This window comes from Notolepis coatsorum (genome assembly GCF_963971535.1).
Source record: "Notolepis coatsorum genome assembly, chromosome: 4".
NCBI lineage: Eukaryota > Metazoa > Chordata > Actinopteri > Aulopiformes > Paralepididae > Notolepis > Notolepis coatsorum.
The window spans coordinates 140789369-140795660 of NC_140168.1; the positions used below are offsets into that span (position 1 = coordinate 140789369).

At 43.6% G+C, this 6292-nt stretch overlaps 1 protein-coding gene across 1 annotated transcript in view; it reads right to left on the reverse strand.

Annotated features, from left to right (window-relative positions):
* LOC311227364 (active breakpoint cluster region-related protein) overlaps window positions 1–6292 on the reverse strand; it is a 133536-nt gene that overhangs the window by 71136 nt on the left and 56108 nt on the right. The gene's annotated exons all lie outside the window — the stretch shown is intronic.

Here is a 6292-nt window from a genome sequence, read left to right on the forward strand (position 1 = left end):
CCGGGCGATCTAGCTTAGGAGAACCGTTTGTGGAGTGTTCATCATTGGCCATGTTAATATTAATATTATATTAATATTACGCTAATTACCCTCCGGCTCGAAGGACCAATTGTAACTGAGGGGTACAATTCCCTGACTGTATTGAATAAGTATGGTATCATTAAACCACTACTGTCTTATGTACATTACTACTGGCCATACAGTACACAGGTATATGAGATGAACACCTCCACAATGACACGGTTCCACAACAAATCTTGGTTAGAAGAATATTTATTAGCAGTAATAAGATTATATTACATTACTTTACTTAGAGTCGCGCTTGTAAGGCGAAGAATGTGCATGAATAGGTCAAGAGCGTAAGTCCATTAGAATATTGCGCAGGAGATAATGAATACCACCTGTATCATAGGAATTATATCTATGGTACACTAGTAAGGCAGCGGGAGATACTAGTAGGGTCCCTCCGGTTGTAGGCCAGCAGGGGAGAGGATTTGTCGGTAACGAAAGTCTGGGTCAACGAAGAATAAGGAGACTCCAGGTACAGGAGACAGTGCAATAATCTCTTGATCCGCAGACGAACAACAGCTATCCTCCGGTATGCAGCTCCGCATGGAAGAAAGCTAGCCAGCCTCAGGCGTCCTAGAGGCGGGCTCGACGTTGCTCCTCACAGGGTAAATCCCACACAATTGTGGGTGTAGACGATTCTCCGCTCCATCAGCTACAGGACCAAAGCAAATATAATCCAGCCGAAAAGGGCTCTGTAGTCGTCGGGTAGGTTATCCAGTGTACATATCCACACGGTCCTCGTCTAGGGCTCCTCGGATGACGGCACCAGGTTAAGCCGCCCAGCCTGGATAAGCACACTAGCTGGTACGAGGAAGCGTTGGTAATGCTGGTCACTGTAGAACGGTAGCCGCACGATACACTATACATAAATAGACTATTACTGAAATAATAGAATAGGTCGAACTCGACGGTACAGCGTTAAACTCTGATACTTCAGCTATCAATTCGCACGCGGTCTCAAGGCTCTATTTCGGGGCAAAACGGGCCCACTTCACAGCACGTTGTATCGTGGTGTGAGGCTTCAACTTATTGGGTAACAGTACTTCTGTATTCACCTGCGCCGTATTTATACGTTAGGTGAACAATCTAGTACCAGCCTCATTTCTGTCTCGTATTCTTGCGCAGAGCCGGTCATGTCCAGGCATGTCTTTGGCGGTGACTTTGAACTAGACATTGGGGGTATGGCAGTGGCGCCTAAGGGACCGCTGTCCAATAGGAGAACGAAATATTATGGTCTGTACTAGGTAAAGGGATATTCCGTGTATATGTACAAAGAATATACAAGGGATATCAGACGATATACAAATATTATACAATATATCTCAAGTAATAAATATATATATTCGGTTTAATCTGATCCTTCGTAACAGTAACAACAGATGAGGTACTCAATAAACTGAGCGCCCTCCAACCTAACAAGGCCACTGGCCATGACAACATCCCCTCCAAATTCCTCAGAGACTCAGCAGCCGCCATCACCCCAATCATCACACACATAATAAACCTCTCCATAAAACAGGGACACGTCCCCAAGGACTTCAAAATTGCGAGGGTGACCCCTCTGCACAAAAAGGGCAGCAAATTAGACCCAGGCAACTACCGCCCTGTTTCTATTCTCACCTCCATCTCGAAAATCATGGAAAAAATAGTCTACGAACAGGTCGAAAAGTACCTAGCGGAAAAAAATCTAATCTACGAATTCCAATCTGGCTTCAGAACATCCCACTCCACTGACACATGCCTTCTCTATTTGAATGACCACATCAAACAAGAGGTGGACGCAGGCAAATACTGCGGCATGGTCATGCTGGACCTACAAAAGGCCTTTGACACGGTCAATCACTCCATTCTGATTGACAAGCTAAAAGCAATTGGTTTTGATAGTCTATCAGTGAGCTGGATGCAATCCTACCTTGAGGGGAGGGAACAGATGGTGGAGGTAAACGGTACCCTATCCCCCCCTCTCACAGTGAGCTGTGGTGTTCCACAAGGAAGCATACTAGGACCGCTACTGTTCCTAATTTATGCAAATGACATGTCGTCAGCTTGTGACTGAAACTTGTTCCTGTTTGCGGACGACTCAGCCCTGCTGGTCTCTGACAAGAACAAGTTACAGGTTGAAAAAACCCTCAGCTCGGAACTAGGCAGAATCTGCATATGGCTCGCTGATAACAAACTATCATTACACATGGGCAAAACAGAGTCCATTCTCTTCGGTTCAAATAACAAACTCAGCAAGACCGACGGCTTCTCAGTTACAGTGGGTGACAATATTGTCACAAGGAAAGATGAAATTACCTATCTGGGTTCCATCCTAGAGGCTAATCTCTCCTGTGACAAAATGGCATCCAATGTAATAAAAAAAGTCAACCAACGAACTCGATTCTTGTATCGGATCTCCTCTCTGGTAAACAAGAATACCCTGAAGACTCTGGCAGGAGCACTCATTCAGGGGTACTACGACTATGCTTGCACCTCATGGTACCAAAGCACCTCAAAGGCACTAAAAACAAAATTACAAACATCTCAAAACAAACTGGTCAGACTACTGCTTGACCTTACTCCTAGAACCCACCTCACCCCTGCCCACGTTGACAACCTAGGATGGCTTAGAGTAGACGACAGAGTACAGCAACTTGCAATGGGCCTGGTCTACAAGATACACTACACGACCAAGGTACCCATGTACATGTCAAAATACTTCCCAAAGGTCAGTGAATACCATGATCACAACACCAGAGGGAGCTCCACAAATCATGTTAAACCCAGATTCGGCTCAAATAAGGGACTAAACACGTTTCGCAATTATGCCACATCAATGTGGAACGCCCTACCCAAAGCTGTAAAGGAATGTGGATCACTACCCACTTTCAAAACCTCTCTCAAGGGACACCTACGGGAGACTGCAATTCAACACTGGCCCCTGTAAATATCCTAACCCAACCCCCTCCAATGTACAGTAATTTACCTAGTATGGTTTTGTCAATAGTCCAATGTACAATTTTGTTTGTTTGTACAGTGTCTCCCCCCCCCCCCCCCCCTCAATGTACAGTTTTGCCAATGTACAGTCATTTACCTAGTATGGTTTTGTCAATAGTCCAATGTACAATTTTGTTTGTTTGTACAGTGTCCCCCCCCCCCTCAATGTACAGTTTTGCTTGTTTATACAGTGTGCCCCCCCCCCCCAACCACCTCCAATGTAGATTACCCAGTATGGTTGTCAATATCCCAGTGTACCCAACCCCCCCCCACCCAACCTCCTCCAATGTACAGTTTCTACGTCAAATGTATATACTCCCTTTTCCTGACTCCTTCTGTATCACAAACAGTACTGTATTTGCAAATCTGGTATGTCATAAATGTATAGATGTAGCAGTACTGACTATCTGTATGTCATGTATGTCATATATGTCCTGATGAATTGAAAATGGGGGACCCTGATGTAAACAAGACGAAAGTCTTTCTCTGGTCTGCATCCCCTTAACAATTGTGTGTATTGAGCTGTACTGTATTGTACCCATTCTGCAATCTGTTAATAAAGTTTTCAATCAATCAATCAAGCCGCTCGTTACTTGCTGTTTGATGCTTTAATGTTCCAGAACATTCTCGTGCCCAATAACCATCCAGTGTATTCCAGAATATTCCGTTATGACTCATAGCCTTCATGTAAGAAAAATAGAGTATAAAAATCTAGAATGTTCCAAAATGGTCGGTATCAAATCAAGATCTGCATATTACCGTGAATCTATATTTATATGGTGTTTAGCGTTTTATATCAAATTACTTATTTCTCAATGTTGTCAAAAGTTTGTATGTTGCCGTTTTTTGATGTCCATGCAATTGTAGAGTTATCCGTGAAAGATGAATCTTGTCATCCACTTTGTATCTTCTTCATGTATTCTTCTGCCGCCTTAAGCGAACGTAGCGTGAATCTCTTTCCTTCTCCTTTCACTATGGAAAGATTCGCAGGGTACCGTAGGATGGGGTGTAGACCTTTCTCAAATAGCTGGTTTACTACAACCTTGTAGTGGGCCCGCAGTGTTATGGCTTGTTTGCACATATCTTCATAAAACCACACTCTTTTTCCTTTGTACATCAGTTTTCCCCATCTCTTGCGTGATTCCCTGATAATCGTGTCTCTTGTTGCAGTTTCCCGTAGACTAGCAATTATCACTCTTTCCTTGTTGTTTTTATTATAGTTTTCAGATCCAATTCTGTAGCGTTTGTCCACTATCGGTTCTGTAGATAGGATTTCAGAACCTAGGATTTCGAATAATACTGCAGCAAACTTGCCATCTGTGCAGTCGACTGATTCATCCAGACCCACTATACGGAGATAGAATCTGTGGGCGTGCCGTTCTATTTCTAGCAGCTGGAGCAAGTTTTCCTCCTTGTTGTCTTGGATCAACTGCCGGAGCTGTTTGTTTTCCAGTTGCATTTCCTTTGATACTTCGGCGATATCTTCAGATAGTTCCTTATTCTTCTCCTCTTGCTTCCGTGAGTATTCGATCCCAGTATTTGCAACCGCCGTTATGCGGTCGGATTGTGCTACAATCTGTGTCTTGATATCCTCAAGTTTAGTCTCTATGGCTATCTTAAATGCGGTAGCATTAGCCTCGACTCTATCCACAGCTTTAGCCATCTCAGTAACCTTGTCGGTTAGGATTTTCATCATATCTGTCATCTGCGTATTGAAGTCGGGTGGAATACTCTCCATGACTGTTTCTGCTGAGGTCGTTTGAATGTTAGGATCCGTGCTATTGTCGGGTTTTTTATTCTCCATATTGTCCGCTCTTCCCTTCCCTGAACGTGTCACCGCGCCGACTGCCGTTGGAGAATTTGCTTCACGTCTTTTTGAGCTATCTTTCTTTGGTTGCATGCTGCGTTTCACTGTTGATATAGTTAGTTGAAGGTCTTAGTTAATATATAAGTTGAGGTTTAAACACATTGGTGTTGTATAAAGTAGGTATTTAAGCGAAATTAACAAAAAATGGAGCGGAGCTTGTGACAGATATGACCGTCACATACTGTCGTCAAACCGGAAGTCATTTTCACGACTCTACATTAGCTGTCAAACAAGAGATGGAAACCTGGAAGACTTCTTCCAGCATGAGAACCAAGCATAGCCACCAGCACTCACTGATGGAGGTAGATTACGACTTGGGACCAAGAGTGACCTTCTGAAATGCCTGGAGGACCTGTCTCCAGCTCAGACTAAAGCCCCTGATGCTACCTGTGTAGTTCTTGATGGAGCTGCTATGATTCAGATGATGAAGCCAGCAGGTGCCAAGACATTTGATGAATATGCCCAGCAGGTTTTCATCCCATATATCTATTCTCAGCTGTGCAGTGTTTCAGCCCCCCCCCCCCCCCAGCCCACCAAATGGACCAAAGGAGATCCCAGATGATGCAATGAACATTATTGAGAGGTTTGTCATACTTCTATTTGACAGAACCAGCACCTGCACCAAGGTGAACCAGGCAAGAAGGAAACTCTTTCCACGTAAAAGCTTGGCACAGAAAATTCCGCCTACCCGAGCTGCTCTGGTGGAGCACGTCAAGAGAGCAGTCTACCAGGGTGGTCACATCTGTGGGAAGACACTGCTTCCAGACCCTGTGCTGCCATCACCAATTGACTGGGGGTGGGTGAAGACAGAAGGAATGTATGAGCCCCACTGGACGACATTGCCACAAACTTCACAATCCTGCCACAAGCTGATCTCTTGTGGCTGCAAGAGTGGTTGCAAAAAGCTCTGCAGGTGCAAGAAGGCTGCACTTCAGTGCAAAGGCCTCTGCTTCTGTGATTGAGAATGTGCCAGTTGAACCCTGTTGAACCATTCTTCGCTAATTGTTGTATTTATTTTTTTATATAACAATTATAAAGAAATATTAATAAAACATGTTCTTCACTTTAAGTTGTATGTAAATACTATTTGTGGTGTTAAAAACATGGAAACAATAGCTTTGGTGGCCAAAGTGTTCTATGCCAGTAACCGCTGGCAGCCATTTTTGGAAATGGTTACCATGGTCACCAAAATGCAAATCTGCAATGCCCCAATATCCATATATTTTCTAAATATATTAAGCTAAATATGTACCAAATTTAACAATAGGTTAGCTATGCCGCCCCAGTATGTTCTTGAAGAGTTTTTGGAACTTTCTTAATCCATTGTAAATCACAATAATATAGCTCTGTTTTATGCCATTGTTTACAAATATTACT